The sequence below is a fragment of the Aegilops tauschii genome, chromosome 4 (assembly GCF_002575655.3).
Source record: "Aegilops tauschii subsp. strangulata cultivar AL8/78 chromosome 4, Aet v6.0, whole genome shotgun sequence".
In the NCBI taxonomy this organism is placed as follows: Eukaryota; Viridiplantae; Streptophyta; class Magnoliopsida; order Poales; family Poaceae; genus Aegilops; species Aegilops tauschii.
The window spans coordinates 485554562-485564191 of NC_053038.3; positions in this window are offsets into that span (position 1 = coordinate 485554562).

Below are 9630 nucleotides of genomic sequence, written 5' to 3' on the forward strand. Positions count from 1 at the left end.
TTGCAATATATTGCCAGTGAAACCAAGGGCCATTGCTGTAGCTGGTGGTGCAAAGTTAATATCTGCATCTGTAGTTCCAAATTGTGAGTTCATAGTTGCCAAAACAAAGATTTCAAACAACTTCAGAACTCTGGACCTGCCCACCCATGATGTAATCTTGGGTTATGATTGGTTTACTGCGGTTAGTCCTGTAGCTTTTGACATTCCCAAGCAACAGTTCAGTTTCACACAAAAGGGGCAACAATCATTTTCTACAGCTATATTCACAAACCCTCAAACCACTAAGGAAGTAAAAGCAGAGGATGTGAATAAGTTAATGGATAAAGGAGCAGAGGTATTCTTATTGCAAGTGCATAATATACTTATGGAAGCTCTAGAAGGGACCAAAACTCCTCCACAAATACAACAGCTGCTCTTGAAATATGCTGATTTGTTTGAGGAACCCACTGAACTGCCACCTCATAGAGCATTGGATCACAAAATTCCTTTGGTACCAGGGGCAAATCCTCCACAACTGAGACCTTACAGAGTTCCACAACATCAGAACAAAGAAATGGAAGAGCAAATCAAAAAGTTATTGGCTAAACACTTGATCAGACACAGCCAAAGTCCTTATGCTGCTCCAATCCTGCTGGTTAAGAAGAAGGACGGCTCTATGAGGTTATGCACTGATTTCAGAAAGCTCAATTCCCTAACAGTCAAGAATAAATTCCCTATATCAGTAATAGAGGATTTATTGGATGAATTGCATGGAGCAAAGTATTTCTCTAAATTGGATCTGAGGTCTGGTTATCACCAAATACGAATGCACCCAGATGATATACATAAAACTGCTTTCAGGACCTATTTGGGGCATTTTGAGTACTTAGTCATGCCTTTTGGGCTGTCTAATGCTCCAGGCACATTTCAGGAACTGATGAATACCATATTTTCTCCCTATTTGAGGAAGTTTGTGTTGGTGTTCTTTGATGATATCCTCATCTACAGCAGAAACCTCAAGGGACATCTGGAACATGTCCAGATTGTATTACAAGTGCTAAGAGACCACAAGTTGTTTGCAAACATGTCCAAGTGCAGCTTTGCAGTGCAAAAAGTGGAGTATCTGGGACATGTGATTTTTGAGAAGGGAGTAGCTACTGATCCACAAAAGATTGCAGCAATTGCTGATTGGCCAACTCCCAACACAGTCACAAAGCTGAGAAGTTTCTTGGGCCTGGCTGGGTATTATAAAAGGTTTATTAAAGATTATGGCCTTATTTGTAGGCCACTACATGACCTTCTAAAGAAAGGACAGTTCCTATGGACCCCAGTGCATGACAAGGCCTTCTGTACACTCAAACAAGCCTTAACTACAGCACCAGTCCTGGCACTACCAAATTTCAGTCAACCATTTGTACTAGAAACTGATGCATCAGGAAAGGGCATTGGGGCAGTTCTCATGCAGGGAGGAAGACCCTTGTCCTACTACAGCTCTGCTCTTTGTCCAAGAAATGCAGCTCTCTCTAATTATGAAAAAGAAGCTCTAGCTATTTTGGAAGCATTAAAGAGGTGGAGACACTATTTACTGGGCAATGAGCTGGTGATCAAAACTGATCAACAATCCTTAAAGTTTATCACAGATCAGAGAATAACAGAGGGAGTACAACACAAGTTGATGATGAAACTCTTAGAATTCAATTTCACCATTCAGTACAAGAAAGGAGTGCAAAACAAAGTTGCTGATGCTTTATCTAGACTATTGCCCAGTTGTTTCACCCTATCTGCTGTGACTCCTACATGGGCAGAAGATCTAGTAGGGAGTTATCAGGAAGATCCACACTCTCAACAGTTGCTAGAGAAATTGTTAGTGCAAAAGCAGGATAACTCTTCTGATTACAGCCTACATTCTGGGATAATTAGATTCAAGGGTAAACTATGGGTGGGCAAGTCGGCAGAGCTGAGAAATAAACTACTGACTGCACTACAAAATTCCCCTATTGGAGGCCACTCAGGAGTGAGAGCTACTTATAACAGAGTGACGAACATTTTTTTCTGGCCAGGACTGAAACAGGATGTAGAGACTTTTATTGCAGCATGTCCTATTTGCCAAAGAGCAAAACATGAGAACTGCTTGCAACCTGGCCTGCTGGACCCCCTCCCTGTTGCAGACATGGCTTGGCAACACATCTCACTGGACTTTGTGGAAGGCCTACCAAAATCCCAGGGCAAGGATGTTATTATGGTTGTGGTCGATAGATTCACGAAGTACAGTCATTTCATTCCCCTGTCCCACCCATATTCAGTTCTCTCGGTGGCTCAAAAGTTTGTCGACAACATCATAAGATTACATGGCCCTCCTAAACTTATTGTCTCTGATAGAGATAGAATTTTCACGAGCAAACTATGGAAAGACATTTTTACTGCCCTCAAGGTGGAACTGAGATTTAGCACGGCCTACCATCCTCAAACTGATGGCCAGACAGAGCGGGTGAACCAGTGTTTAGAAACTTATTTGCGATGTATGACAACTGATCAACCTACCAAGTGGATGTCATGGCTGTCTCTAGCAGAATATTGGTATAATTCCACTTATCACACTGCTCTGAAAATGTCTCCATTCCAAGCCCTTTATGGATTTCCACCTCCACTCATATCTGAATTAGCAATCCCTGGACGAGAAGATGAGGAAGCACAAGATTTCTTGACTGCTAAACAGCAAATGTTAGAGCATTTGAAAGAGAATCTGTGCACAGCCCAGAATAGGATGAAGCGTTATGCAGACCTCAAACGAGTGGAGAGAAGTTTCCAGGTGGGGGACATGGTTTACTTGAAGATGGCACCTTATCGATTGGCAGCATTCGGCTTTCGAGGAGCTCTAAAGTTGCAGAACAAGTATTATGGCCCTTTTCTCATAATCCAAAAGATAGGGAACTCTGCTTACAAATTGCAATTCCCTAGCAACGTTCAGATACACCCTGTCTTCCATGTCTGCCAGCTCAAGAAACACATTGGACCAAAAGCGATCCCGAGCCCCAACCTTCCAATGGTCAATGCGGATGGTACGATCAAAACGGGTCCAGCCGCAGTTCTAAAAGTCAGGCAAATCCCACGCAACAATGCACCAGTGGTACAGTGGAAAATTCAATGGGAAAATCTGTCATCGGCGGACGCTACGTGGGAGGATGCTGACTTCATCAAGTACTCATTCCCAGAGTTTTTCAGGCAAACTACACAAGCTTGGCGCGCAGCACAAGAATCGACGTGAGGACTCGTCGATGCTCAAGAGGGGGGCAATGTCAGGACCTGAGCTGCAGCCAAGTTCAGTTACATAATTCGGTTCAGATAACACATCGTCACCAACGGCCAGGATCGCTCCTCTGCTCATCATCGTCGCGGACCGTTAGATTCTTACTGTACCGTTTCCAGTAGTTACTATTTCACTTCACAGTCTTGCTGGTAAAAGCTTCCCTATATAGCAGCCGGGGTGTGGCTGGGTGGAGCATCCTATTCTCTCTGAATTGCCTGATGGCTTCGCATATACGCTAGCTTGCTTACAGATATTCAATAAAGTAGATCTGGGGGATAACTTTCCTCTCAGTTTATACAATTTCTTCCCGAATTCCTCCTAGATCATAGCTAGGTCCAGACAGGAACCCACGCCCGCAACAACAACACGGTCTGCATCTCGCCTCGCAGCGCTGCTGACTACCTGTACATCGGCATCGGCTGCCGGGGAGGATTTTCTCTAGAGACTTCTGTACCTACCCCGCCCTGCTCGCTTCCCCCTTCGTCTTGCTGCTCGTGGCGCTCGACCACAGTTCCTGTTGGATCATTGTCGTCGGCTACGGTGTTGTGCGACCAGCCACCGCAGAGGTCATGCATGACTCCAGCACGGGAGGGAGAGGAGGTGGTGATGGCGCAACCGCAGTCACAGACGAGGTCAACGCTGTGTATCGGTTAGTGGGCAGAAACCCTATACCCAATCCCTTTTTAGTTCATTCCAATTTGTCCCAGGGAGTAGGGAGCGGACGGTTATCTCCTATAGAAACATAGTGCAATTTGAGCATAAATATGCCTGTATTTTTTTAACACTTAATATGTAGATGCATGTCTTACAGAAATTCACACCGAGACCAAGATTTCTATTAAAAGAGCTAAAGTAACAGACTTGCATACAAAATATGTAGATGCATGTCTTACAGAAATTCATACCCAGACCAAGATTTGGATTAAAAGAGCTGAAGTAACAGACTTGCATACAAAGTTTGCAGAAAGTTTCAACCATACGTACAAATAGAGAAACATAGTCCAACTCAAATCACACTCCCAGGCAAGCATGGAAGGATGACATAAACCACAGTCCAAAAAAGACTAATTGAGCTTCACTCAGATGAAGAACATCTGGGCATATCGCGAACTCGAGGCATTCGCTTTCACCGTGTCCCAATGGCCTGGCCGATGGAGGACAAGTAAGGTTCTAGCAGGTAGTAGCTGAGCTTTAGGATCTTTGCCCAATTTTATGAAGGAAATAAGCCCTAGAGGCAATAATAAAGTTGTTATTTATATTTCCTCAGATCATGATAAATGTTTATTATTCATGCTAGAATTGTATTAACCGGAAACTTCGTACATGTGTGGATACATAGACAAACAAAGTGTCACTAGTATGCCTATACTTGACTAGCTCGTTGAATCAAAGATGGTTAAGTTTCCTAGCCATAGACATGAGTTGTCATTTGATTAACGGGATCACATCATTAGAGAATGATGTGATTGACTTGACCCATTCCGTTAGCCTAGCATTTGATCGTTTAGTATATTTCTATTGCTTTCTTCATGACTTATACATGTTCCTATGACTATGAGATTATGCAACTCCCGAATACCGGAGGAACACTTTGTGTGCTACCAAACGTCACAACGTAACTGGGTGATTATAAAGGTGCTCTACAGGTGTCTCCGATGGTACTTGTTGAGTTGGCATAGATCGAGATTAGGATTTGTCACTCCGATTGTCGGAGAGGTATCTCTAGGCCCTCTCGGTAATGCACGTCACTATAAGCCTTGCAAGCAATGTGACTAATGAGTTAGTTGCGGGATGATGTATTACGGAACGAGTAAAGAGACTTGCCGGTAACGAGATTGAACTAGCTATTAAGATACCGACGATCGAATCTCGGGCAAGTAACATACCGATGACAAAGGGAACAACGAATGTTGTTATGCGGTTTGACCGATAAAGATATTCGTAGGTTCCGCTATTGGTTATTGACTGGAGATGAGTCTCGGTCATGTCTACATAGTTCTCGAACCCGTAGGGTCCGCACGCTTAACGTTCGGTGGCGATCGGTATTATGAGTTTATGTGTATTGATGTACAGAAGGTTGTTCGGAGTCCCGGATGAGATCAGGGACATGACGAGGAGTCTCAAAATGTGTGAGACGTAATATAAAGATCGATATATTGGAAGGCTATATTCGGACATCGGAAATGTTCTGAGTGGTTCGGGTATTTATCGGAGTACCAGAGAGTTACGGGAATTCGCCGGGGAGTATAGGGGCCTTATTGGGCTTTAAGGGAGAGAGAGGGGGGGCTTCCTCGGGCAGGCCGCGCGCCCCCCAGGCCTAGTCCGAATTGGACTAGGGGGAGGGGCAGCGCCCCCTCCTTCCTTCTCTTCTCTCTTCCCCTTCCTTCTCTCCTACTCCTACTACTTGGAAGGGGGGAATCCTACCCCCGGTGGGAGTAGGACTCCCCAGGGCGCGCCATAGTAGAGGACCGGCCCTCCCCTCCTCCACTTCTTTATATACGGGGGAGGGGGGCACCCCATAGACACACAAGTTGATCATTGATCTCTTAGCCATGTGCGGTGCCCCCCTCCACCATAAGCCACCTCGTTCATATTGTTGTAGTGCTTAGGCGAAGCCCTGTGCCGATAGCTTCATCGTCACTGTCATCACACCGTCGTGCTGACGAAGCTCTCCCTCGACACTCTACTGGATCGTGAGTTCGTGGGACGTCACCGAGCTGAACGTGTGCAGATCGCGGAGGTGTTGTACGTTCGGTACTAGGATCGGCCGATCGTGAAGACGTACGACTACATCAATCGCGTTGTCGTAACGCTTCCGCTTTCGGTCTACGAGGGTACGTGGACAACACTCTCCCCTCTCGTTGTTATGCATCACCATGATCTTGCGTGTGTGTAGGAATTTTTTTGAAATTACTACATTCCCCAACAGTGGTATCAGAGCCAGGTTTATGCGTAGATGTTATATGCACGAGTAGAACACAAGTGAGTTGTGGGCGATAATAGTCATACTGCTTACCATCATGTCATACTTTTATTCGGCGGTATTGTTGGATGAAGCGGCCCGGACCAACATTACGCGCATGCTTACGCGAGACTGGTTCTACCGACGTGCTTCTCACATAGGTGGCTAGCGGGTGTCAGTTTCTCCAACTTTAGTTGAATCAAGTGTGGCTACGCCCGGTCCTTGTTCAAGGTTAAAACAACACATACTTGACGAAAAATCGTTGTGGTTTTGATGCGTAGGTAAGAACGGTTCTTGCTCAGCCCGTAGCAGCCACGTAAAACTTGCAACAACAAAGTAGAGGACGTCTAACTTGTTTTTGCAGGGCATGTTGTGATGTGATATGGTCAAGACATGATGCTAAATTTTATTGTATGAGATGATCATGTTTTGTAACGGAGTTATCGGCAACTGGCAGGAGCCATATGGTTGTCGCTTTATTGTATGAAATGCAATCGCCATGTAATTGCTTTACTTTATCACTAAGCGGTAGCGATAGTCGTAGAAGCAATAGTTGGCGAGACGACAACGATGCTACGATGGAGATCAAGGTGTCGCGCCGGTGACGACGGTGATCATGACGGCGCTTTGGAGATGGAGATCAAAGGCACAAGATGATGATGGCCATATCATATCACTTATATTGATTGCATGTGATGTTTATCCTTTATGCATCTTATTTTGTTTAGTTTGGCGGTAGCATTATAAGATGATCTCTCACTAAATTTCAAGGTACAAGTGTTCTCCCTGAGTATGCACCGTTGCGAAAGTTCGTCGTGCCGAGACACCACATGATGATCGGGTGTGATAAGCTCTACGTTCAGATACAACGGGTGCAAGCCAGTTTTGCACATGCAGAATACTCAGGTTAAACTTGACGAGCCTAGCATATGCAGATATGGCCTCGGAACACTGAGACCGAAAGGTCGAGCGTGAATCATATAGTAGATATGATCAACATAGTGATGTTCACCATTGAAAACTACTCCATCTCACGTGATTATCGGACATGGTTTAGTTGATATGGATCACGTGATCACTTAGATGATTAGAGGGATGTCTACCTAATTGGGAGTTCTTAAGTAATATGATTAATTGAACTTTAATTTATCATGAACTTAGTCCTGGTAGTATTAGCATATCTATGTTGTAGATCAATAGCTCGCGTTTAGCTCCCTTGTTTTATTTTTGATATGTTCCTAGAGAAAACAAAGTTGAAAGATGTTAGTAGGAATGATGCGGATTGGATCCGTGATATGAGGATTATCCTCATTGCTGCACAGAAGAATTATGTCCTTGATGCATCGCTAGGTGACAGACCGATTGCAGGAGCAGATGCAGACGTTATGAACGTTTGGCAAGCTCGATATGATGACTACTTGATAGTTTAGTGCACCATGCTTTACGGCCTAGAGTCGGGGCTTCGAAGACGTTTTTGAAACGCCACGTTGCATATGAGATGTTCCAAGAGTTGAAATTAGTATTTCAGACTCATGCCCATGTCGAAAGGTATGAGACCTTTGACAAGTACTTTGCCTACAAGATGGAGTACAATAGCTCAGCTAGTGAGCATGTGCTCAGAATGTCTGAGTACTATAATCACTTGAATCAAGTGGGAGTTAATCTTCCAGATAAGATAGTGATTGACAGAGTTCTCTAGTCACTATCACAAAGTTACTAGAACTTCGTGATCAACTATAAAATGCAAGGGATAACGGAAACGATTCCCAAGCTCTTCATCATGCTGAAATCAATGAAGGTAGAAATAAAGAAAAGCATCAAGTGTTGATGGTTGACAAGACCACTAGTTTCAAGAAAAGGGCAAAGGGAAGAAGGGGAACTTAAAAAAGAACGACAAGCAAGTTGATGCTCAAGTGAAGAAGCCCAAGTCTGGACTGATACATCTCCAACGTATCGATAATTTATGAAGTATTCATGCCATGTTTGCTATTGTTTTATATGATTTTGGTATGATTTGATTAGACCTATCCCGGACTGACGTTGTTTTTAGCAGAACTACCGCGGTGTTGTTTTTGTGCAGAAATAAAAGTTCTCGGAATGGGCTGAAAATCAACGGAGATTTTTTCTAGAAAATATGAAAAATACTGGAACAAAAATCCACCGGAGGGGAGTCCCGTGGGCCCCACGAGGGTGGGGGCGCGCCCCCTGCCTCGTGGACTCCCCGAGGGCCCCCCTGACGTGAAATCAACGCCAACTCCTCCTATAAATCAAGAAAACCCCAGAACAGAACCTAGATCGAAAGTTCCGCCGCCACAAGCCTCTGTAGTCACGAGAAATCAATCTAGGCCCTCTCCGACACCCTGCCGGAGGGGGCCATCATCACCGGAGGCCATGGAGGAGGATCCCGGAGGGGCCATCATCGCCATGAAGGCCAAGGACCAGAGGGAGAACCTCTCCCCATCTAGGGGGGAGGCCATGGAGGAGGAAGCACAAGGGGGAGAACCTCTCCTCCTCTCTCTCGGTGCCGCCGGAGTGCCATCGGGAGGGAAATCATCACCGCGGTGATCGTCTTCATCAACATCACCACCATCATCACCATCCTCATCTCTTTTATGCGGTCCACTCTCCCGCACCCCGCTGTAATCCCTACTTGAAAATGGTGCTTTATGCCACATATTGTGATCCAATGATGTGTTGCCATCCTATGATGTTTTGAGTAGATATCCTTTGTCTTTGGGTTGATTGATGATCTAGATTGGTATGGGTTGTATGTCTTATTTTGGTGCTGTCCTATTGTGCCCTCCGTGTCGCACAAGCATGGGGGATTCCCGCTGTAGGGTGTTGCAATATGTCCATGGTTTACTTATTGTCTGCGTTTCTTGAGTGACAGAAGCATAAACACGGATAAGTGGGTCACGGCGTATGGGATAAAGGGGACTTGATGCTTTAATGCTATGGTTGGGTTTTACCTTAATGATCTTTAGTAGTTGCGTATGCTTTCTAGAGTTCCAATCATAAGTGCATACGATCCAAGACAAGAAAGTATGTTAGCTTATGCCTCTCCCTCATATGAAATTGCAATAGTGATTACAGATCTTGTTAACAATTTCCTAGGACAATTCCGCACACCGATCCATCATTATTCCACACTCGCTATTTATAATATTTAGTAATATATTCTAATTTTATGATAACAACACCTACTTTTATATTTTAGCTCTCCGATATCATGCAAAGTTATCCTCTTCATACCCACAACGTAGTTTTATTTCTCGTTTCTAGTTGGAAGCAAACGCTCGCTGTACGTAGAGCCGTATCAGTGGCAGATAGGACTTGAGAGAATATTGATCTTACCCTTAGCTCATTGTGGGTTCGACATTCC